This window comes from Rhinolophus hipposideros (genome assembly GCF_964194185.1).
Source record: "Rhinolophus hipposideros genome assembly, chromosome: X".
Lineage (NCBI taxonomy): Eukaryota > Metazoa > Chordata > Mammalia > Chiroptera > Rhinolophidae > Rhinolophus > Rhinolophus hipposideros.
This window is the reverse complement of record NC_138046.1, coordinates 95,886,815-95,911,738: the sequence shown is the minus strand read 5'-3', so window position 1 is coordinate 95,911,738 and position 24,924 is coordinate 95,886,815.

Sequence of the window (24,924 nt, the reverse complement as noted above, 5' to 3'; positions counted from 1 at the left end):
TCTCTGGAGAACCAGAGGGGCTTGAGCAGGAAAACCCTGCTGCCCATGCCCCCCAGCCCTCATCCACCACCCAAGCAGGCTTCTGATTTTCAAAGGGGAGGGGCAACATTCCAGTTCAATCCCATCTGGCCCTGAGATTGAGATGAGGGGATTCAGAACAGAAGTTCCCCAAGAATGTTGAGTAAAATCCCAATAAACCACACACACACACACACACACACACACTTCCCCTGCACCACCAACTCACAAATACGCGTACATGCACTTGCGCAAATGCACACACACACACACACACAAAGCCATCTTTGGCATCATTAATAATTTATCTTTGTAGAACCCTGTACAGTTTACAAATATTAAGGCATTATCTCATCGTTTTAATCACAACAACCTCTTTGGGGTAGCCTGATTCTTCCTGATAATGGAGTTGGGCTCAGAGATAAAGTCTGAGCTAGGTGAAATGGCTGGTAGGCGATTCTGAACCTTTAGGGCTATCTCAGATCCCTTTAAGAACCTACCCCCCTTATAAAAAAAATGCATATACACTCAAATTTTTGCCCAGACTTTCAGGGCTTTGCAGTGCCCTACTCCAAGCCCTTAAAGGGCTGCCCGGGGATAACCCTTCCCTCAGGGATGGGAGGCCAGACTCAAGTTTTGGCATGGTGGGGCCGTGGTGAACCCGGCGGCTCCTGGATGAAATCAAGAGAGGAATCTGTACTGCTCCGCAGCCAGATTAAGAATTCTCGCTAGCCAGGACGGACACGGAAGGGTTAAGGGGCTGAAGGGTTTTGTTTTTCACCTCTGAGGACTCTGTTATGGGTCATTAAGAACACACAAGGCCGAGAGAGCATTCCATTTGCTGGGCCTGCCTCCAGCGCACAGCTCTGCTTCCCAACAAGATAAGTCCTGTGCAGGAAGACAACCCTACTTCGCAGAGAGGCAGATGGGAAATCGCCCCAGATAAGGGCTGTTGCTCCAGTGCCGAGTCACAGAGGGCCTTTCTGCTGCCAGAATGGCACAACCGAGAGTCTGCATTTCTCGCCAGCTAAGGAGGGGGAACCTTCCTGAGGAGTCCCCTAACACATTCCTGTTCTAGGACGCTCTGGAGGAAGAATCCTCTGCGGGCTGCCAGGCAAAAGCAGGCTGCCTCCAGGTGGTGAAGGGGCCTGGGTGTCCATGTTCCCGCGGTTTGGGGGTGGGGGACTCCAGCGACGGCTCAGCTGCCTGCTGCTGGGCCCACGTAGAGCTTACAAACCACAAGCCCCTGGGGCTTTGGGGCACCCTCGCCCCCCATCCACCATCCAGGTGGTACCTGTGCCCGCTCAGGTGAGGAGAAAGGCCTGTGGAAAACACCATTACTGATAAGTAACAGCCCCTTTCAGGTTTAATGACACGTTGCATCCATCCTAAAGCTCTCAAAAAAAAAAAAAAAATCCCTCTCGAGGGACGGCGCCTCGCGCCTGTAAATAGGAACGACAGGCCGGGGCGCGCGGGGGAGGGCGCCCGGCGCGGCACGGGTGTGGAAATTAACTAGGGGCAGCAGAGTAAATACATTCCACACGGTATTCATTATGCGTCCGGACCTCGGAGGGGTTCTCCCGCTCCCGGACGTGGCAAATCTTGTCCGGAGCGCCGCAGGCCGCGCTGCCGAGGCTGACGGTCGGCGGGCGGGGGCGGGGGGCCCGGGGGGGGCCCGGCGGGGAGCGGGGGATGCGGTGGCTTTCCATCCCGCGCCCGGGAACCCCCGGGTAGCCTCCTTCCTGCGGCTGGAGTTGGGGGTAGGGCATGGGGGGTGGGGGGCAGACGTGGCCCGGGGCGCCGCTCGGGCGAGGGGCCCCGCGGGAAGGGCGGTGCGCCCGGCCCCTTAGCATTCCGCCTGCGCGCCCGCCATCGCCGCGTGCGCCCCCGCGCCCCGCTGTAATTACCCCGATTACCAAATGAATCTCGCGCTTTTGTGCTCGCCGGGCGGTGGGTGCGGGGAGGCAGTTCTAATAGTTGTCATTAGGGCCGGGGGAGGCGGGGCGCCGGGGGCGGGGGGTGGGGAGCGCGGGGTGGGGGAGGCCCGCCGTTCCCTAGCTCTCTCGCTAGCTCGCAGGCGGTCCCGGGCGGCGCGCAGGCCGCTGCTGGCTGCTGAGTAATGATTTTTTTTTCTAATTGGAGGCGAACAGCGGCCCTAATGGATGGAGCCGCTCTCGGCGCGCTCGCTGCACCCGCCCCTTGATCAATACTGCTCGCTACCACCGCCGGGCCGAGCTCCCCCGCCCTTTGTGGTTGGAGATGCTGCGGGGGCCCCAATCTCCACACACACACACACACACACACACACACACACACCGCGTCTCCCACGCTGCCTCGGCCCCGCCCGGAGCGGCCCCCGCCTCTCTGGGCACCCTCCCGCCCTTCCCAGACCCTCCATCCCCCTTGTCCTCTCACCACGCCCAGCAGCCTGGTCCCGGTTGCTTTTCAGCTAGGGCAGTTTGTCTGGGAGGCGTAGGGGTGTAGGGGGAACAAGACCCTGGATTTCCCCCCATCCTCCTTCCACCACCACGCTTCTGCCGATCGCCCCAGGTCCTAAGGAGATCCAGGCGCTGGCGGCTGCCTCTGAAGGTTTGCGCCGGCTGGTCCGGGAAGGGTTCGCTGAGTCCAATTAAATCCCCACGTTCTTTCCTCCCTGGGCCCTTACCTGCTCCAACCCGCTCCTCCAGGGCCCCTTCAGCTTTCTGTATTACTAGAACCCCCGCATAGACACACACCCTGGGGTGTCGTTCTCCGAGAAGCTCCTGATCTATTTAGCTGGGCAACTGGACAGGGGTAAGAGTCCTTGGGGATGAGGGATCAAATGTGCCCCCTGTTTTGTGGGCCAGTTCCTGCACTGCTACTAAGTAGCCGGTAAGCAAAGCTTCAGCGCCTAGGGGCCCTTTTTCTTACACCCTGCAGAAGTTTATCCAGCCCCAGAAGCTGGGCAGCTGGGATACAGCATTAGAAGGAATGGCAAAACACTTTATCTCCTGCCTGCAGTTTACACACCTTGCCCCCTCCACCCCAGTGAGAAAATCCAAAAATCTGGGATCCTTACAGGCTCAAGATGCTCCACTTTTTATCTTTCAGCGCATTCTGTTGCTGACCATCATTCATGCATAGCATTTAACATCACCTGACATAATAAGCACTTATTTGTTTATGGTCAGTCTTCCCTACATCCATGAAATCTCCATAAAGACTGTGATTTTTCTCTGTTTTGTATCCCTAGCACCTAAAACAGAATTTTGAATACAGTAGGTGCTCAATAAACATTAGCTGCATGAATGAATTGAAGGAATTTGAACTTGGCTCAACTTCTTCATCTCCTCTCCTGGGAACAGACAGGACCTTGGCTTCCCATTCCTTGGGCTCTGTGGCACATTGTATTTTCCAAAAATGGCCACAGCAATACTTCTGGTCCCACATGCACTTCCAGAGCCTTGCTACTAGCCTCCTTCAAAAAGAGCAGTCTGTTTCCCCTCCTCTTAAACTTGGCAGGGCCTTTGTGACTGTCTCTATAAATAGAATATGGCCAAAGTGACGCTGCTGACTTCCTAGTTCAGGTCAAAAAAGGTGATACAGCATCCATCTGACTCTTTCTCTCTTGGGACAGTCACCCTTGGAACCCATCCACCATGTTGTAAGGAAGCCCAGGCCACATGAAGAGGCCAAGTGTTGCAGCCAACAGCCCCAGGCAACAGCCCTAGCTAACGTCCCAGCTGACAGTCGGAGCCATTCCCAGATAGGTGAAAGCGTGAGCCTTCAAATGATCCCAACCCTCAGCCTTTGAGCCACTCTAGTCAAGGCCAAGTGCTGTTGCCCTTCAAGCTGCCCATCTGACACTGAGTGGAGCAGCGACAAGCCATCCTTGCTAAGCACTGCCCAAGCAGCAGATTCATGCGCGAACTAAATGTTGATGCTGTAAATCACTACATTTTGAGATGGTTTGCCCCCCAGCAGTAGATAGTTGCTTCTCCCACTCCGGTGACTTCTCTTCAGCCCCCTACTTCCTGGGTGCACCACGGGCTTTCTTGTCACCATCCACAGAGCCACCCCTCTTCCGAGGCCCCCAGCTCTGGGTTCCATCCCTTCAGCCAGCCATTTTTTTGAGGTTCCTCAGTTCCCCTATCCTATTGCCACAGCTGCCTAGATAAACATCAGCCCACGAAGGATCCAAGCTGGCCCTTCTCTGGGCCTGCTCCCCAGAGGCCCAATTCAGCAGGGAGAAACAACCCAGGCTTGCCTGACGTGCAGCACCACCACCACCAAACCTGCTAACCCCATTACATCCTCCTAGTCAGCTCTCTCCCACCCTACACACAACTACTCCTCACATTCTCCACTCAGCTCCAAATTCAGCCCCACGCCTTCCCCTCCCTCTTACTTCACAGAGACCATGGGAGTCACAGACTAGTCACCCCACCCCGGCATCCTGCCACCACACGTCTGTCCACCTACAGCATCCCTTTGCCCATCTCTCAGCTAATTCTGCTCTTAAACTCTGGGTTGCAGGAGCTCAAACTCTAGGACAGTGCTATGCAATAGATCAGATTGCGATTATGGAACTGTTCTAGATCTGCTTTCTTAGCCACTAGACACATGTGGCTACTGAGCACTTAAAATGTAGCCAGTATGACCAAAGAACTGAATGATTTAATTGAAGTAGTTGGACGTGGCTAGTGGCTACTTTATTATACAGTGCAACTCTAGAGATTAGTCCCTCCCCCTCCCATGTCCCTGGCCTCACCCTCCACATCAGCAATTAACACGTCCCCTCTCTTATCCCCTTCAAGACCCCATCCCCACCCTCCGCCCATCTTTCTCTGGTCCTCTGCAGTTGAACTTCTTGATGGATTTGTCTCCATGGTCTCTTCTCCCACTCACATCTTAGCCCACGACCATCCAGCTCCTGCATCTGCACCCTGTCCGTGCCCCAGGTCTACACATGCTGTTGTCCTCCCCACCCACCCATCTGCTCCCCATCCAGTGAACTCTGATCCTCTTGGAAGTCTCAACTGAAAAAATCTGGAAAAAAGAAAAGGCTTTCTTCCAAGAAGCCTTACCCGACACCCCCATCCCCAAATAGGTTGCGTGTCCCTACTGTGTGCTGTGTTCCTGGGAGTGAGCATGTCACCATTTATTGCAATTACCCGTGTAATTGTCAGGTTTCCCTGCAGACTGGTTGCCCCATGAGGGTAGAAACCAAGCTCACTCACTCACCATCACACCCCTGTGCCTGTACCAGGCACAGAATGGGTGCTCAGTCAATATTTGTTGAAGAAATGCCTTGGGGAGAGGGGGACAAAAAAGTCACAATCTAGTGGGGGAGGCTATAGCTGAACAAGCAAGTGACAGCTACTTCAGTGGAGGACCCAGTGTGGGGGTGGGAAGCTGGGGGGTGGCAAAGGCTTCACAAGAAGGTAGCATCTCCTGCGGAACTGAAAGGACAGAATGGGTTTACAGGTGGGTAGGGCAAGGGATTGTTTCAGGGAGAGGAATGTCATGCACACAAACCCAGACATGAAATGACAAGAGCAGAAAGAAATAGAGTGCTGGAGGGAGGGGTCAGAGAAGGGGGCTGTGAGAAAGAGGCTGGGGGCCAGAGCTGGGCCAGAAGGGAGGGATCTTGATTTGTGGGTCCAGCATTCTATCCTCAACCAAGGAATGGACTGTTCAGTTTGAGGTTTTCCATTTGCCTGTTTTCTTGAGGGCTCATGAGGAGTAACTGAAGCAGCGGTGTGGGGAACAGACTTGGAGGCGTGGGGCAATGCTTGAGAGAGGAAACAGCTAGGAGCATAACAAGTGCAGAGCGATGGGGATGGAGAGCAGGGGACCACTCCTGGAGAGTTTCCTGTGGTTGCTGTACCCAGACTTGGGGAGCTGCTGAATGGATGTGGGGGAATAATGAAGCAAGAGTTGTCAGCGATAACCGCACGGTACTGGACAGCATTTCCTGAGAAGGGAACTCCACAAGGAGAGGAGCTTTAAAGGAGACCATGGCAGCCATGGAGCTTCCCTGCTCAGCTCTCCCTTTGACAGAACCTTCCAAAAGAAATACGAATCATTGACAGCCTCCAGCTGGAGGTGCCTTCAGGCTCTGCCTGGGCTTTCACACCACGGCCATGCTCTGCCAGTGGCTGAGCACGGCCATTTCTGGCTAGCTCTGCCCGCATCTCTGGGTGTTCTTGACTCCGGAACTCCCCATTGGACTGGCCGAGACTTTCTCAGAGTCACCCTGCAGCCTGAGGCTCCTCCTACCTCATCTTCTGTCCTTCCCCTTCTCCTTTCTCAGGGATCAGATCCGCATCTTAGTCTAAAAGCTCTGTCCTCTTACCCCTGCTCCCTCCTGCTTCTTCTCCCATAAGCATTGCCCCCAATAAACCTCTTTGCATGTCTAGTTCCATCTTGGCATTTGCTTCTCAGGGGACCTAGCTGACACGGGGCATAAAAACCCACACCAGTGCTTTCTCCTTCTTGAGCCCCGTGATGAGCACAGTTTTCATCTTCACTTTACAGCTGAGGATCGGGGCTCTGAGAGAACAAATGCCTTGCCCAGGGTTGAACGACTAGGGATTGATGGAGTCCAAAATCAGGCCTGAGTGTGCCTGACACCAAAACTCATGCTGTCATCTCCTACACTGGTGACTCTTTGGGGACTTGGTTGGGGTGAAGTTGTCCTGGAGACTGGCCGAGCAGATGATGAGGACAGGATGGGTAATCTTGAGGGCCCTCTAGGCCTTCCTTTTTCCATGTCTCTGGCTTTGGGGCACACACTCATGCCCATATTTGCATGCACATGGACACACACACACACATACACACACACACCAGGATCTGTCTACCCCAGCTGGGGAAGCTGCTTCCACGGTGTGGCCCAGCAAGTAGTAGATTAGGAGTAAAGAGAATGGGATTCTAGCTGGGGGCTTTGGTCACCAGCTGAGTGACCTCAGGCAAATGACTTGGTTTCTCCTGGAACCTTAGTTTCCCCAGCGACTATGACAATCTAATTCCCCTGACAATCTGGTGCTCCCATGTTAGATAGCCCTTTCTGCCACAGCCTAACTTCCTGTCCCACGATTGCCTGTCCAAGGCACCCAAAGTAAAAGTGGTTGTTATTTTTTGTTTTTGTTTTTAAGATTCTTATTGGGGAATGTTGGGGAACAGTGTGTTTTTCTAGGACCCATCAGCTCCAAGTCAAGTCGTTTTCCTTCAATCTAGTTGTGGAGGGCGCAGCTCAGCTCCAAGTCCAGTTGCCATTTTCAGTCTTTAGTTGCAGGAGGCGCAGCCCACCATCCCATGCGGGAATTGAACCGGCAACCTTGTTGTTAAGAGCTCGTGCTCTAACCAACTGAGCCATCCGGCTGCCCCTCCCGCTCCCCTTTCTTCCTGGTTTTCAAGGTGTTCTGTGCTCTCAGCTCAAGTGCCTGAAAAATGATGTTTGCAACCAGAGTCAGAATACCTGAGAACAGTTTAGGTAAACGGCCAAGCCAGGCTACCTGTGGAGAAGGCTTTTGGGTGGCAAGGGGAGGGGGAGGAGAGAGGAGCCCACAGAAGACCCACTTGTGCCTGCGCCTGGGCATACCCATGTTCCTGATGAAGGCCCCCTTAAGGAGAGTGTGCCGTCATCGGAAGTGCCCCTCTCAGCTCTCCGCTGCGGGGTCTAAGCAGTGGTGTGTTGATGAGTGTTTAACAATTCACTCTGGGTGTGGAGGGCGTCTTATTTTCTAGCATTTGCCAATTTTCATAGAGTAAATCCTCCTACCATAGCCAATTCCAAACTACCAACTTGTCGTCATTGAACACAGAGAAGCGAAGAGATACACACACTTGACTCCACTCTTGTGAACCATAGCCAGCTCCAGCAAACCACTGCATCGAGCCCCTTAGCTGAGTGAGTAACAGCTCCCCATTTATGGCCAGGAATTCCGAAGTGCAGGGGGACAGATTGGGAGCAGAGGAATCAACAGGAAGGGGCAGGTGTTAGGGGCTTTTGATTGGTTGGGCTGAGGGCTTGGGAGGGGTATCTGGCAGCAGATACCAGATCACAGCCAAGGGTATCAATGAATGGTCTGGCCCAGTGTTTGTTCTTGCATTTGCTGTCTCTTTGTGGTGACTCTAGAACTCAGGCCTTACATGAAGTGCTCACTCACTACATTTCTAATTGAGAAGCATTTGAAAGCTTAGATCTGGGCCTTTCTCCCAGAGGTGTTCAGGGAGAGCAGTTTGAAGGCTGTGCTACGTACGGGCTTGGCTGCTCTGGACTGTGTGGGGACTGCAGGGTCCCCTAGAGGGGAAGAGAATTGCTCAGGAAAGACAAGACTCCCTTTGATTCAGATGAGAGGTTCTGAACCAAGAGGGCTTCACGGCTCCTCTTCTTCAGAGAGACCCCTCGTAGAAGGCCTTAGGGCCTGGAAGGTAAAGGCCATTCCTCAGCTACTTACCCTCAGACCACCTTCCCCCCATTCCCATCCCCCTCCTGCCTCTTCCCAAGTGACATGAGATTCTTTTTCTTTTCTCTTCCTTTCCTTTGTACAAAAAGAGAAGGGCAAGTCCTGCTTAAACCTGCTCCTCTTCAGGAATTGCTGCGAATTAGACTGAATGACGCCACACGTGTGGCGGAGGACGGGCTGCTTCCCGAAGCCCTGTATGGGCACCTCTGATAACCACCTTGGTGGCTGTCTTCATGCCTGAGGCTCATTAGGGCTGCTGGGGCCAGGCCAAGAAATTGCCAAGGACAAGACAGGCGGTGTCTGACTGGAAACTCTGCGGAGCCCACTCCTCTCAGAGGCCCTTCCTTCAGTGTGAGCGAGCGGGTGACTTTCGCTGAGCTAGAGCCGCTGCGTCTGACAAGTGACACTTTGACGAGAGACGTGATGACGAGTCCCTGGGGAGGCTGTGGAGTCTGGTTCCTGCAGACAGTGTCTCCCCTGAGGCAGTCTCCGTGCTTGAGTGCTGAGTGTGTATGTGTGTGTGTGTGTGTGTGTGTACACATCTTGCTTTTCTGAGGAAGATTCTTCGAGCTCCGCAGGGAGCTTTACGCAGGCCCTCCCGAACACTCGCGGGGCCCGCAGACACGGAGAACAGACATGGCAAACCCAGCTGGCTGCTGGGTTCAGGAGATGCCTCCTGGGGTTTCCCTGTCCTTACTTCCTTGTTCCCAGCTGGTCCCCTTCTGAACTAGATCCCACCCCGCTGTGGCAGTCCAAAACCCTGGATCGTGCCTGGGCCATCAGCCCTGGGCTAGGCACTGCGCAGATAGAGAATCCCTAAAACAGGGTCCCCTTCTTTAGAGAGCTTGCTTGCGATCTAGGCGCTGTAGAAGATGGTAAGGGTCATATGTTCCAAAGAAGCCAGGGGCACATGAAAACCTTGCTGAGCGAGGTGGCATGTGAACTTGAAAAAATGCCTAGGCCAACAAAAGCCTCCCAGAGACGAAACAGGAAGGAGGGCTGGTTCTGTCTTCCAGCAGGGGCTTGTGGTGGGGTGTCAGAGCTCCTTTTGCGGGAACTGGATGAAATGAATATGGAGGGGAGCAAAGAATCGCAGAAGTTCCAGGTGAGTCGGCCATTTAGTCCCCTAGTTCCCCTTCCACACACAGACTAGCAGCCTCATCTTTTCCTCTGTGCCCTGCAGGAAATGCACCAAGGTCACGTGGTCCCCTTAATAAGACGCTCTGAATGTCTCAGGAGTCCCCACCTATACTGAACCAAAAGGTGCTGCTCCCTTGCTATTCTCCCTGGGGCCTGCAAGGGCAAACTTCACTCCTGTGCCACCAACAGCCCTTCAACTATTTGAAACAGCAGTGTTTTAGTTATCTACTGCTGCCTAAGATACACCCCAAAACTTAATGGCTTAAAACAGCAATCGACTTTTTCTCACCACTCATGGGTCGGCTCTGCTCAGCGGGTGGTTTTTCCGTTCCATGTGGCATCAGCTGGAGTCACTCATGCAACTGCACTCAGCTGGGAGTTTGGCTGGGTCTGGGACATCCCAGATGGCCTCATTCACGTCTTTGGCAGTTGGCTAGCTGCTGGCTGAGCTGCCTCTGTTGTCCTCTACTCGGCCTCTCTCTCCAGCAGGATAGCCTGGACTTCTCACCTGGCAGTTCTATTCAAGGGAGCAAAAACAGACGCTCCCAGACCTTTTAAGGCTCAGCTCAGATGTCACATGGCCACACTTCTACTGCACGCTATTGGCCCAAGCAAATCACAAGGCAAGCCCAGAATCAAGGGGAGGGGAAACGGACTTACTTCTTTTTGGTGGGAGGAGCGGCATACACACACAAGGAAGGGAGGAATTGCTGGCGGCCAATTTTGTACACAATCTGCCAGATGCCATCACAGCCCACGTATCTCAAGTGCTCCAAGCTGCATGGGCCAGCCACATCCCTTCAGAAGTTCCTGACAGACCCAAAGTGCTTTCTTCACAGCCATCTCCCTCTCTGAACCCACTCTAGGTTGGGAACATCCCTTTTAGGCCTGTCCTAGAACCTCCTTCAGTGGGGTGGGAGGGGGTCATCTGAGCAGCATGGACTATCGAGGGCTGTCAGAGGAGATTTGGGGAGATGCGCTGAGGCCAGAGCAGACTTTAACGTCTAAGGCAGCCCCCAAATTGACTAGGGCCAGAGGATGGGATGAAGGAGAGGGGCTTCCTGATTGAGGATATTTAGAGCCCCCCCTTGTCTGAAAGGCCCTTATGAAACAAAGCTTCCTGGCTGGTAAAGACTCCAGAAAACCTGTCACATAGCAGAACAAAGCATTCTTTAAAAACCCTAAGACTCTCCATGTCCCAGCTGGTCACTTGGAGCAAACACTGCTGGTTAGGAAACTCATAGTGCTTAGTTGGCAATTAAAGCTCTGTCACATCCCACATATTGTTGTGGGTTGTTATTTAACTCTGGCTGCCAGGTGCTGGGTGAAGCCTCTAAGACAGACTGCAGACTGGCCCAGGACACCTTCTTCCTGGTGATAACGTCTCTCTTCTCAATGTCTCTTTCTCGCTATGATAATTTTTATTATCTTCTTTATATTCTTCTGTATTTAATTTTTTTCTCTATAACAAGTACATCATACTTTCTTAACAAGAAAAAGTGTTACAAACAAATTTATGGAGCTCCTGACAAAGATGTTCGTTGCAGTGTTATTTACATTAACAAAAACTTGAGGACAGCATCAGTGCCCAGCAACAAGAAAATTGCTAAACAAATTATGACGAATCCATGGGGTGCAAAATTCTGAAGCCATTCAAAATGATGTTCTCTAAGAGGGTTTAGTGATACGGGGAAAATGCCCGCAGTAAAACAATAGGCGAGAAAACAAGCAGCATTCACACATTTTAAGTGTTTAATCTAAACTGTGATATATGTAAGTATGCTGATAAGAACTAGCATTTATTAAGCACTTATTATGCGCCAGCACTTACAGGATCAGCTCATTCAATCCTTGCAACACCCCTATACGGTAAGTATTATTCATTCATATACCCATTTTAAAAATGAGAAGGCTGAAGCCCAGAGAAATTAAATAACTTATCTAAAATGACACAACTAATATTGCAGAGCACAGATTTTAACCCAGAAAGCAAGACTCTTCTCCCAAACTTTTAACCACTATGCTGTGTACATATTTATAACAGGCTGGAAGGAGAAGCGTTAAAATGTTAACAGTGGTTATATCTAGCTAGAGATCATAGGTAGTTTTTATTGTCTTTGTTACACTTTTTCTGTAAGTTCCAAATTTTCTGCAATAGGGTATGATTTACTTTGACCACTGGGAGAAAATATTACCGTGTTTCCCTGAAAATAAGACCTAGCCGGACAATCAGCTCTAATGTGTCTTTGGAGCAAAAATTAATATAAGACCTGATATAATATTATGTTATATTATATTATACCCAGTCTTAGAGTAAAATAAGACTGGGTCTTATGTTATAGGAAAATAAGACCGGGTCTTATAGTAAAATAAGACTGGGTTTTAGGGCCGGCCCGGTGGCTCAGGCGGTTAGAGCTCCATGCTCCTAACTCCCAAGGCTGCCGGTTCGATTCCCACATGGGCCAGTGGGCTCTCAACCACAAGGTTGCCAGTTCAATTCCTCAAGGGATGGTGGGCTCCGCCCCCTTCAACTAAGATTGAATACAGCACCTTGAGCTGAGCTCCCGGATGGCTCAGTTGGTTGGAGCGCAGGCTCTCAACCACAAGGTTGCAGGTTCGACTCCCGCAAGGGATGGTGGGCTGTGCCCCGTGCAACTAGCAATGGTAACTGAACCTGGAACTGAGCTGCTCCCTCCACAACTAAGGCTGAAAGGACAACAACTTGAAGCTGAATGGTACCCTCCACAACTAAGATTGAAAGGACAACAACTTGACTTGGAAAAAAAGAAAAAGTTCTGGAAGTATACACTGTTCCCCAAAAAAGTCCTGTTCACTTCCCCAATAAAAAAAAAAAATCTTAAAAAAAAAAAAAAAAAAGACTGGGTTTTAAATTACTTTTTGCTCCAAAAGACGCATTAGAGCTGATTGTCCGGCGAGGTCTTATTTTCAGAGAAACACGGTAATGATTTTAAAATATGAATAAAAACAAACAGGATCCCTCACCTGCAAAACTCTACCCATTGGACTTAAGGCTTGCAGCTTTCCTTTGATGCTCAGACGGACCATTCTGGCTCCCGCTGGTTCCCCTCTTGACTCTCCTTCTTGGGAAACAGAGAGATAAGGACCCCTTTCCGTTCTCAGCAGCTCTTCATCAGTATTTGACCAGAACTTGCAGTTCCTAAATGACTGCGGAGAGGCAGCTGCTTCCCCCACTCAGAGCGTCCTGTCCCTCCCGCCACCCCACCCTGCCTGCACACTCCCCTGGTTTCACAGCCCTAGCATCTGGCAGACACATGTGTCTATCCCCACTCCTGCCGGCACGGACTGTGCCTTGCACACATCCTTCGATCCTGCCGTCACCCACAGCAGCCGGCGTCTTGACATAGGTAAGTGCCTCTAAAAACACTTCTACCCACTGACTGCCAACGCAGGGAAGCTCAGGGCAGTACAGACAGCTCCGGAAGTTACGGTGGGAGGGAGCATCATGCCAAACCCAGACATCCTACCTGGGTAAGGGGAATCGAAGGGAAACTATGTCTCAGACCAGAGCCACACGGGTAGGCCAGTTTGAAGCTGGGGGGTGCGGGGGGCCTGGAGGGGTGTGATGCGAGGAGCACCAGAAACTCCATTCCTGTGATAGAACCTGGAGGTGGTGTGTTGCCATTACTCAGAGCAAGGAGGTCATCCTCAGACTCATTGACATTCAGTGCAAGTCCCAATGGGATTTGCTTTGTCCCTGTGAATGTCGCCTATATTTATCAGTCAGTCAACAAATATTTATTGAGCCCAAGGCAGCAAGTTACAAGGTACTTGGATTAGGGCAGGGGTTCATGGGGATGGGGAGGGACAGTGAGTCCCTCATCTTCCACAACACACGCACACACACACACACACACACACACACACATTCTGGAACCACTGACATAGGGACCTAGGAGATTGGTTCTGGTAGACTTCATGTAGTTTTAACGGATGGTTTATAGGCTGTTAGATAAAGAGGTAGAAGGATCATTGTTCCCTGATTCCTCTCCCCTCCTGCATTAGCATTATCCTCCCACACCCCTTGACATGTGATTTTGCAGTTTTTCTCACGAGAAGTGTCATATATTTCCCCAGCCCTTGACTTTGCTTTGGACATGTGACTCGCTTTGGGCAATGAGGTGTTGGCAGAGGCCATACAAGCAGAGGTTTGCAAGGTGCTTGCAAAGTGGGGCTAGCCTTCAGATTCTTCTGCCAGCATCATGACAAGAACGGGGCCCAGTTATCGGGCAGGTTCAAGGAGCTGACCCAGACTTCCCTCTGCTTCTGCCTGCATCTAGAACGGCCATGGCTGAGGCATCAGTCTAAGCGCTAGAACATCTACTATCTCATTCAGACCTCTCAACAGCTCGAAGAGGTAGAGTCCATTTCACAGACGAGGACCTGGGGCATAGTGAAGTCACCTGACCAAGATCACATGGCTAAGGAGCAGTAAATGAGTCTCTGAACTCAGCAGTCCAGCTCCAGAACCTTCCAGGTGAGCTGCCATGGTGAACTGCTCCTCTCACTCTCTCCTGACTCCCTGGGAAGCTCATCAGCCAATAGATTCTTGGATCCTCGGTTGAGTCCAGGCCAAAGGAAACATTCCTCATCTGTGGTGAGGAATGGTAGCTGTTTTCATCTCAACCCGGGGTTGATAAAGACTCTGGAACATTCCTGCCCACTACCACCACCACCACCACACACCTGCTTCGGAGGCCCTAGACACCTGACCTTCAGCCATGGGCCACCAGAAGCAACCTGTGGCACTGAGTGTGCTTCTGACTCCATGATACCCTGGGGGGTACTGGGGATTAGCCTCCTGGGGTCCCCATCCCTGGAATTGGAAACCTCAGGCAAAGAATAAGATGATGACCTTTTCCGACCTCCTGCCAGAGTCATGGGCTCTCTTGGTTACAGCCACCAAGGGCAGGCCCTGGGTCCTTATCTCCAAACCCCCAGGCCCATCACAGGACTCTTGGAATAAGGCTCCCACAGCCTGAGAACTATAAGCAGTGTCCTGGGTTTAAACCAGAAGGAGGTCCCTCTCTAGTCTACAGCCCCTGAGTGTCAGTAGGGTTTTCTGACACTTGTACCTAATATCGTCACTTAATGTCATGAATAGGTTCTGCAACTTTAAGTGAAATGACAAATAACGAAACCAATTTTACCATAAGCTAATTTATATAAACAAGAGTTACGTTCCCACGGCATCTCATCAACGTTATAAGGAAAGGATATTATTCGAGGACCAGCTTTGTGGGCATACAGCTAATATGTACACAGTTATCATTTTCAGTTTGGCCTCAAGATCTTGAAGGGCTGGGCAGGTTTCTCACCACTGTTAGAAAAGGAGATTTATTTTAGTGAAACTCTAATTCACACTAAGTCCAGGGGATGACTAAACAGTCCTTCACTTTTCTCGGGTGCCTCAGAGTCCACACAGAGCAGATCTCTGAGTTAGCACAGGGTTTCCTCTGAGCAAGAAAGACCAAAAATAAGAGTGCCCGAAACGAGTCAAAAGTGTATTTCTCACTCAAATTCCAAGCTAGGTGGTTGGGGCTGGTATGGCAACTCTGTTCCCTGAACCGTCAGGGACTGTGGCAGGTGGTATTTTCCAGAACTGGCCACAACAGTATCTCTCATCCCTCAAGCTCTTGTGCAATGTGACCTTGACATTTCTCCCATCAAGAGGGGGAGTTTAATTCCCATTGACTCTGAGCAGGCTTGGGACTTTTTTGGCCAATAGAGTTGGCAAAAGTGATACTGAGAGACTCTTGAGGGTGGATCATAAAAGGCCATGCAGTTTCCTCCTTGTTCACTGGAATATTCTTGCTTGGGACTCATGGAAGCTATCCACCTACCCTGCGGCCTCCATGCTGTGAAAGGCCTTGTGTAGGTGCTCCGATTGGCAGTCCTAATCTTTAGTCATCCATTCCAAGCTTCAGACATGCAAGTGAAGCTGTCTTGGATCTCCCAGACCAGCCCTTCAGCCAACTGAGTACCACTGAGTGACCTCAGTCAATACCACCAAGAGCAAAGAATTACCCAGCCAAGCCCTGCCCAAATTCCTGACCCACCTAATCTATGAGCACAATAAAATGGCTGTTTTAAGCCACAAACTCTGGAGTAGTTTGTTAGACACTAAAAATAACTGGAACAGGGACTCGGGTTCTATCCAGCTCATTGCTCTGCCACAACCTGGGGTGGTCTTGTCCCCGTTGTTCAAAATGGTTTGTAGAGTTCCAACCATCACATCTGCATTGCAAACAGTAGGATGTTGGGAGTGATGAAGAAGGAGGGCAAAGTGCATGACCCAGCTTCTGTTAAGGAAGTTCCTGGAAGATATTTCAGAACACGACATCGTATCGGTTAGTATTTAGTCATATAGCTATACCTGGCAGTAAGAAAGGCTGTGAAATATCGTCTTTATTCTACATGACTAGGAGTCAAAGTAAAAAATCAGAAGTTCTATTACCTGAGAATATGAAGAAAATTAATATTATAGCAGCTTTCCACAGCATCCAAAAGTTCCTTTGCTCCCTCCCTCCTCTTTGAGCCCTCCCCTATTTATTTCTACACTCTCAGCCCACCCCAGGGTCCTGACCTGAACATCAAGGCTGAAGAAAACTATAGATCTTCAGAGTGAAAATCCAAAAGACAAATGAGCGTTTCTCCAGCCAGTACTGAGGACGCCTCTCAAGGCATAATTTCTGCTGCTAACAAAGTCCCTGTCTTTTCTTTCTAAAGACTCCTTCCCACAAAGGACGAGGAGAGATGGTCGGGTGGGTCAGGGGAGGGAGGTCTGGCCTGCTACGTATGTTAAGTGTGTGTTAGTGTGTGTAGCACCAGCTCATCTAATCCTTGCTCTGAGACATGGCACTACCATTATCTTATTGTAACAGATGAAAACACCGAGGCTAAGAAAGCTTAAGTGACTCACTCAAAGTAACACAGCTAGGAAGTGGCAAGGACAGCAGGGCTGCTGCAGCAGCTGTCACAGCTCATCCGCGAACACGAGGTCAGGTGCCAGGCCCCGGCCAGTGGGTCTGTAAACAACAGGTCCAAGTGCATCCCACGCTTGAGCTCATCAGAAGAGCCGCCTGTGTTCTGCTCCGTCTGCTGAGACGTTGTCTCTCACGACTCCTTCTCACTCCTGCAGGATCACTGGTGAGAGTGCCTGAGGGCAGGAGGCCAGTGTTGTGTTTAATCATCTGCCACCTCTGCCAAGAGCAGCATCCTTGAGTCCTGTGAAGCAGACAGGCTCCACAGTGGGACTGTCGAAAGCAAGAGCTGGCATGGGATTGGGGGGCGGGGGGTGGCTGTAGCTGGGGTACCGTCAGGGTGTCCTCTTTCAGCTCAGGTTGGGTCCCGTTCCGGAACCACATACCCCAGCCTGAGCCTCCCACCTGGCTCCCCTCAGAGGCAGACTTATCACTGTGAGACAGTCAGGGGGGGGGGGCAACTCCCGCAGCTTGTAAATCAGTGAGCTTTGCTATGTAAAGAACCATCGCGAATGATGAAAAGTTCTGCAGATGGATGGTGGTTATTATGGTCGCACAACAATGTGAATGTACTTAATGCCACTCAACTGTACACTTAGAAATGGTTAAAATGAGAGATTTCATGTAATGTATATTTTACAACCATTTATCAGCTCATCAGCTTATGGTTCTATAGCTTGGGCTGGGCTAGGCTGGGCAATTCTGCTGGACTCATCTGGGCTTACTCACATAGCTGTGGTCAGTTAGCAGGTCACCTGGCAGTGATGGGTCTAGGAGAGCCTCACTCATGTCTGCTGTACATACTGGGCCACAGACCTCTAGCTGCCTAACCCAGACACATTCGTATGTTGTAACCCACTCCTATTCACATATTGGCAGTTGTAGGGGTCTCAAAAACATCGAGAGGGCAAGTCCCAATGTGCAGACACTTTTCAAACCTCTACTAATCATACCTGACAGTGTCCCATTGGCTAAAGCAAGTCACACTGTGAAGGCCAGAGTCAGTGTGGGAGGAGACGACATAAGGGGGTGAATACAGAAGATGGAACACATTGAGAGTCACTATTGCTACACAGCTTGTTCATGAATTACTGTTGCACCTACGCCATACGTATGTGACCGCACTAGCACATGAATTTTCAAAACAGAAACAAAAGCTGATTGCCCAAACCAATAGCTACTTTAGTCATTGAAAGCACAAGATGCCCCCAGGCAGGAGTGTGGTTTCCAAAAATGAAGACCAGAGAGAGAGAACATTCTAGCATGAAGTCTTCCAATGGAGACCCAGAATAGAGCCACTTCCTCAGCTCTTGGAGAGTTCTGCAAAGTCTAGGAGAGAAAACAGGGTGCCCCCAGCTCTTCGCCAGCCTGGCTTGTGGAAGTGCCAGCCAGCCATCCTTATATCCAAATCTTGATTCCTGGCCCCACCTCCATCAACATAGATATGCTGAAAATTGGGGTTTGAAGGAGGACGGATGGGTCATGAAAAGCAGGAAAAAATGCCTCCTCCCAGTTTTCCATTTTGCCCTGACCCAGGAAAGAGCAGCCACAGCTGACCCCTTTCATAGGTGACCCACCTCTCTTCTGGGTGAGCAGGGTGCCGGGCCCTGGTTGCCTGTGGAGGGCCAGCCCCCACAGCTAACTGGATGACAAGAAAAGCAGCCACACCCACAGCACAAGTCTGCGTGGAGGGGTGGATAGCTGGGGTTAGCCCCTCCACCCACCGCTGAATTACCTTAACCTCACGCAGTCAAGTTAACCTCACGCAGTCAGTTTCCTCATCTACGAAGGTCTGACAATTAAGTTTGCGAACTCATCCTAGAAAAAGTGCTGCATACCTCATTGCTGAATATCACTACGGTCACCCCCGAAGTACTCCCCTTGGGAAGCTGTGCACCAATACCAGGTCCTAGCCAACCCTTCAAAGTAATTTTGGAACTCTTTTTCTGGAATGGCCATCAGAGCTGTCATTGTATTACCCTTGATGTCCTGAATGTCATCAAAATGTCTTCATTTCAATATTTCCTTTACCTTCAGGTAAAGAAAGAAGTCACAGGGGGCCAGATCAGGTGAGTAGGGAGGGTGTTCCAATACAGTTATTTGTTTACTGGCTAAAAACTCCCTCACAGACAGTGCCGTGTGAGCTGGTGCATTGTCGTGATGCAAGAGCCGTGAATTGTTGGCGAAAAGTTCAGGTCGTCTAACTTTTTCACGCAGCCTTTTCAGCACTTCCAAATAGTAAACTTGGTGAACTGTTTGTCCAGCTGGTACAAATTCATAGTGAATAATCCCTCTGATATCAAAAAAGGTTAGCAACATCGTTGCAACATGTTCGCAAACTTAATTGTCAGACCTCATAAATAAACCCATGACTACGGTAAGCCCTCCTGCAGGGACATCCCCAGGATCTTATGCCCTAACCCTTGCATGTGACTGTCCACAGCACACAGAAGATGCTTAACAACCATGGCTTGTCTTTCAAAATTGTTGTCTCCCAAGCCACAAGAGAACACAGCTTCTGAGATCCAGGCCAGGTTGCTTTTAAACCCTTGGCTGGGCAGCACATCTACCAGCCCTCCCTTCATCCAAAGGGCCATTATGGCAGTGGTGCTCCGAGCCCCCTGGGCCTGATTCCCTACAGCCTCCCGCTCCTCTGCCCAGGAGCCATCCCAAAGTCTGCACCTCACGTTCGTTGTCTAAGGCTGTCCCAACAATCCCTCGTAACTCTACTTCCTACTCAGTGTGGCAGAGTCTGGGAGGTGGCCTGACAGGAAGAAGGTATCACCACAGGTTCCAGGAAGCAGGCCAAATCATTGCCCCATACACCGCCTCTCCATAGTGTGGGAGCCACGCTGTGGAAAGAATTTTGATTTTTCTCTTCCCCGGACTTCCCACACACACATACCAAATGCCAACCAGAGGGAAGTAGGGACAAGAGAGCATTTTTAATGACTTCATGTGGTTGCAGCTGTCCTCCAGGATGGAGCATCCTTTGGGAAAAAAATAATTCAGATTCTCATAGACTGGGGAAAGAATATGAGGCCAGGAGATGATGTTCTCTCATTCCTATTCCATGAGGCATATCCCCCCCACAACCTCCACACCTCCTCCATTTCACATCGCCATGGGTCTGCCTGATTTTGCCACTCAGAATGTTCACGTGACCTGCAGCACACCCCAGATTGCCCAGGTGCTAGAACCCAAGCTCATTTTGCATGTTCACTCTGCAAATGCTGCCCCCATCCAATTCAGTTGGTTTATTGCAAGTTCATTGGTCTCCCGGCACTCCCAACTCCATCACACTCAATTTCTTATTTCTGTATGTCAGTTGCATAATGTTGCCCAATCTTGCATGAGGTAAAAAACGTCTCTGCCTCCCATTTTTTCCTTAGGGCTGGAGGGAGGGAGACAAGTGATGGTCGATGGTGGAGGAGTCTGCATGTCCCCCTGGCACTGGGGGACACTAGAGTTCCCTCACTTGGGCTCTCCTACAGAGGCTGAAAAGGATGGACTGCCACCCTTCCTTAAGGGTCAAGCTGGGAAGGCTGCAGGCCTCCTGCTGTCCCCTGTGAGCTCCCTGCCTCCTCACGGCTAGGGGAATCTGGCCATTGTTAAATTGGGGAGGGGGCACATATTGGTACAGAGGGGGCTATGTAGAGACCCTGATTAATCCATCCTGCTTTTGAAGCTCTAAGTAGGAGCTCTCCTCCTTTCTCCATGTTCAGAAACCTGGACAAATAGCTCCCTGCCTCCCAGGGCCAATGCCCAGCTCCCGATGGAGGGGGAGGAGAGAGCAGGCTGCAGGAGGGAGGGGTGGCAGTGCCGCCACTGCTGCTGCCGCCCCTTGTGTATAAAACTCCCTTTGTATGCAGGTCGCCGGCTGCTCCCCATGCCAGGTGCAGCTGCCAGGATTCTCAATGCGGTTTGAACACAATTTGCCAGTGTTGGTTCAGCTCCACTGGCTTCCAGTTGGGGGGCCATATGCTGCCTTTAATCTGCCTGTGCGATTCTCACCGATGTCAATAGGCCCTGGCGGTGGGTGGCTCAAATGGCCCGAGAGCCTGGGCTGGGGAGGTGCTCCCAGTGCTGCCAGGCAGTGTGGCTCTCCACAGCAAGGACCACCGGCGGTGGGTCCTTGCAGGAGGCCATGGCACTGGACTGCAGGGACAGGCAGGGACCCGGTTGCTGGCAGCTGCCCCTATGTTTGGCTATGGCGCGTGGGAGCCTCTCTGGTTGGCCATCCCCATAACCGTCATTGGGCCTTCCCCTCCACAGAGATCCCAGCCAAGGAAGTCGGCCAGGGAGGTGCCAGCATTCAGTCCAGACTTCACATTTCCCTCATTCTTTCTTTAATTGGATTTTTGGTCCTGCTGGGCAAAATAAGCTTTCCACTGGCAAAGCACTCTTGCCTCCTCTGAACGTGCGCTGGTGCCTGGAGGCTCTGGGCGGCTCTAGGCAGAGCGTCGCCTTCCTCCCCCGCCAAAGCATTCATTTCTTCTCTCCAGGGATGCAAGAGCGAGGCACACACACACACACACACACACACACACACACACACACACGCAAATACACCACATACCACCCACAGCACCACCACCACCATACACATACGCATAGCATACCCCACATGCACACACATAAAACACACACCACATGCACATATATACATACCCCCTACCACCACCATATGTGCTCTCTCTCTCTCTCTCTCTCTCTCTCTCTCTTCCTCTCTCTCTCTTCCTCTCTCTCTCTCTCTCTCTCTCTCTCTCTGCCAGGTCCAGGCAAACTTGGCCTCCCTCCAAAACCTTGATTTTGAGGCCTTCTTTGAAAACAGTGATTCTCACTAACCAGGTGAAGATCCCTGCTCAGAATGGCCTGATATTTGGCCCCTGTGTCTGAGTGGGGGCTGAGGGGGCGGCTGTACCTTCAGCGTCTGGGCTACCTTCTTCCTGGCAGTTAGACCCTTCTTTCCTGAAGCCCTGCATGTCCCAGCCACAGATTAAAGCACCAAGAAGCCACCTCCTCTCCTTCCTTGACAACCAGGCAACCAGGCTTAGCTTCCTGAGTGTTGGGGGGGGGGGGGGCGGTGGAGGAGGGAGGGGCTGAGGGAGAAACGCCAGGCAAGCTGGAGTCTGACTGAGAAGTGGCATTTTACTAGCAACACGCAACAGAAGACATTTGGATACTCTGAGACTTGGACTGAACATTAGGGAAGAAAGGGAGGGGAGGAAGAGAAAGAAGGGGGAAGCAGGGGGAGGAGGGGAGAGGAGGAGAAAGGGAGGAAAGGGAGAAAATGGAAAGAGGGGAGAAAGAGGGGAAGGAAGAAGGGGGAGGGGAAGGGGAGAAGGGGGAGGAGAGGAGAGAAGGGGGAGAAAAGAGGGTCTGAGAAGGGGGAGGGGGAAGGGAGGAAAAAGGGGTGGGGGAGGAGAGGGGGAAGAGGGAGGAGGAAGGGAAAGAGATGGAAGAAGAGGAAGACAGGAGGGTAAGAGAAAGAGTGGAGACTAGCGGAAGGGAGAAGAGGGGGAGGGGAAAAAGGGAAGAAAAGAGGGGAGGAGAAAGAAAAGGAAATGGAAAGGAGAAAAGGGGAGGAGGGAGAGGAAAACAAGGGGAGGAAAGGAGGGAAAGAGCCATCCCTCCACCCCCACCAGTTTTAAACGAGGTGTGTTTTAAATGGAGGCAGCTCTGAGGGAACGGAGAGCTAAACCCTATTCCTGGGTTCAGGCAGATGAAGGAAACCTCCTCTCCCACAGCCTCGTTCCCACAGCCAGAACCGTCACTGGGTGAGGGTGCCCAGCAGTCCTCCATCCCTGCTCCTGAGCTCCGGAGACCCTGCATTTCCCAGCAGCTGGGCCCTTCCACCCCAGGCCTGCGAGTGTCAGAGACCTCCAAGGACCACCTTAAGCAGCCCTGCCCCCGGGGTTTATGAAGGCACCTACTAAAATACCTTGAGATGAGCCCCAACAGAGGCAGGAAAGCTGCCGATGGTCACATACATCACAATATTTCAGAGTCCCTGTTAACAAGCACCCATTAAAATTTGACAACCAGGTAGTAGCGCGGAAAGCGCTCATTTTGAAAAAAACTTGAGCGCTTTCTGCTGGTTCAGCAAGACAAAGCGGTTTTACCTGTCCCTTGCATTTTAAGCCCGAAGCACAGCGGCCTTAGCTCTTGGATGCAGTCTGGTTAATGGAATGAGGGGTGTTTATTTGCGAGGCCACATCTGAACCCGGCTTGTTAATGAGCCTGCCTGTTGTAAGCTCACTGTCAGTCAGCCTGCCTTTTTTTAATCAAAAGATAAAACAGTCGGTTATCAAGGATTAATGACTCTTACAGCATCCATATGAGGCTCGTATTTATCTTTTAAAAGAAAACGGAAGGAAGAAAAATGACCAGATTTTGTTTCAGTAAGCAGTTTAAATCTGCTCTGGTAAGTTGAATTCATTCATTCATTAATTCAGTCATGTGTCTGGGAGAAGCCAGCAGGAGCCCCTTCCATCATAAGAACTTCTGACTGTGAAATAAACCCCGAGTAACCAGATTAACTATGAAGTATGTCTCCGTCAGGTTTTAGGCATTAGTTCAAGTGTACTTTCTGGGCGTTCCGGCATATTGTAGCCAGTTGCCCATTCTGGTATTGTGGCAGCACTTCAGGAGGAGAAAGAGTCTGCTTCCCCTCTCCAGCTTCAAAATAGAGCTCATGTGTGCAATGACATTATTGCGCCGTGTTGATTTAACTGAGAATATCAATATTTTAAATAGATTCCCCTGTGATTCATATATTTTTGCATAGCACGAAGTGTGTAAATATCTTTCCACATCTGAATACACAGAGGCATATGTGCAACGCACATACACGCACGCGCAAAAACCTGTATTACATATACATGTATGTGACCATGGCTACCAAAATACTCATTTAAACTGTTAGGGGGCTTTCTTTATAACAGATAGTATGATACTGAGATCTTTTATTTAGTAATCCAAGATATAGTTTGTCCCCCTCCCAAAAAAACCTATTGGCCTGGCTCTCATTCAAAGAGGGCCCTGCCGTTTTCTAAGTTGGCTGTCTTCAATTGTCCTCTTTCTTTGTATTCACTGTCCTCTTTCTGAGTGTCTATGTGCTCTGAGGGATGAAAGCTATAACTATTGCATGAGGATACTTGAAATCACAGCCAGAAATGTCAAGGTGCTCCTTCCCATTTCGTCAGCAATGAGACACACTCAGGTTACAATGCCGGCCATTTTGGAAATTAAATGATGTTTACAGCGCTGCAGCACATCATTTTATGGCTTCAAAGAAAGGCAAATAAATACTGATTCTAGCTTGGGCTGGGGATCACAGACAAATTCCAAAAAGCCGAATGAGGTCTGTCTAGTGTGGTTTAACCCCTCAGGGTCTCAGGCTCCTCGTCTGTAACATGGTGATATTAACACCTGATCTACCAGACTGCTGGTGAGCCAGAGAATTAGAGGAGAAAATAGAATTTAAAGGGAAAGCCTAAAGGGGATTATTTCAGGGTGGTTAACTAGTAACAGTTTAGTTCCTGTGGGAAGGGTGTCACCTGGAGGACCTGGAACCCCTGTTGTTTTGCAGATTGATGTTCTGATCTCTGGATTAGAAAGAAGAGGGGGTGAGAGTGTGAAGAAGCAGTTCCGGTGAGAGGTTCCAGAAGCCCTGTCCTCGCTAATAAAACTGTGAAGTCCCGGAAAAGTTCTGGTCAGTCTCATCTAGATGGAGTTGGAAATGCAGACGAGGGGCCATTCCACCTGTACTGTGCCAGCCGTTCCTTCTGGCGACCAAAACCCTCAAAATAATAAAGGGTTTTGCCCACAAGATACTTATTAATTATAAAGGGAAGACTCAGCATTTTACATTGGAGAAACCTGGCAGACACCCCTTAACCAAATGGTGACGTTAAGAAACCAACATCACGTGGCTCCTGATACAAAGCACTGAGAAGGACATAACTTGGCTTCTATGATATTCTTGCCAGACATGCGGAACCTGAATAGAATCATGAGGAAACATCAGACAAACCCAACTTGAAGGACATGTTGCAAAATAACTCGCCTGTATGCTTTAAAAATGTCAAGGTCAAGAAACTCAACTAAAGACTGAGGAACTGTTCCAGATTAAAGGAGACTAAAGAGACATGACAATGAAATGCAATATGTGATTCTGAATTGAATCTTGGAACAGAAAAACATTTTTTTTCTTTTGCTATAAAGGACAGTAGTGGGACAATTGAAAAAATGTGAATGTCTATAGATTAGATAATAATATTATAGCA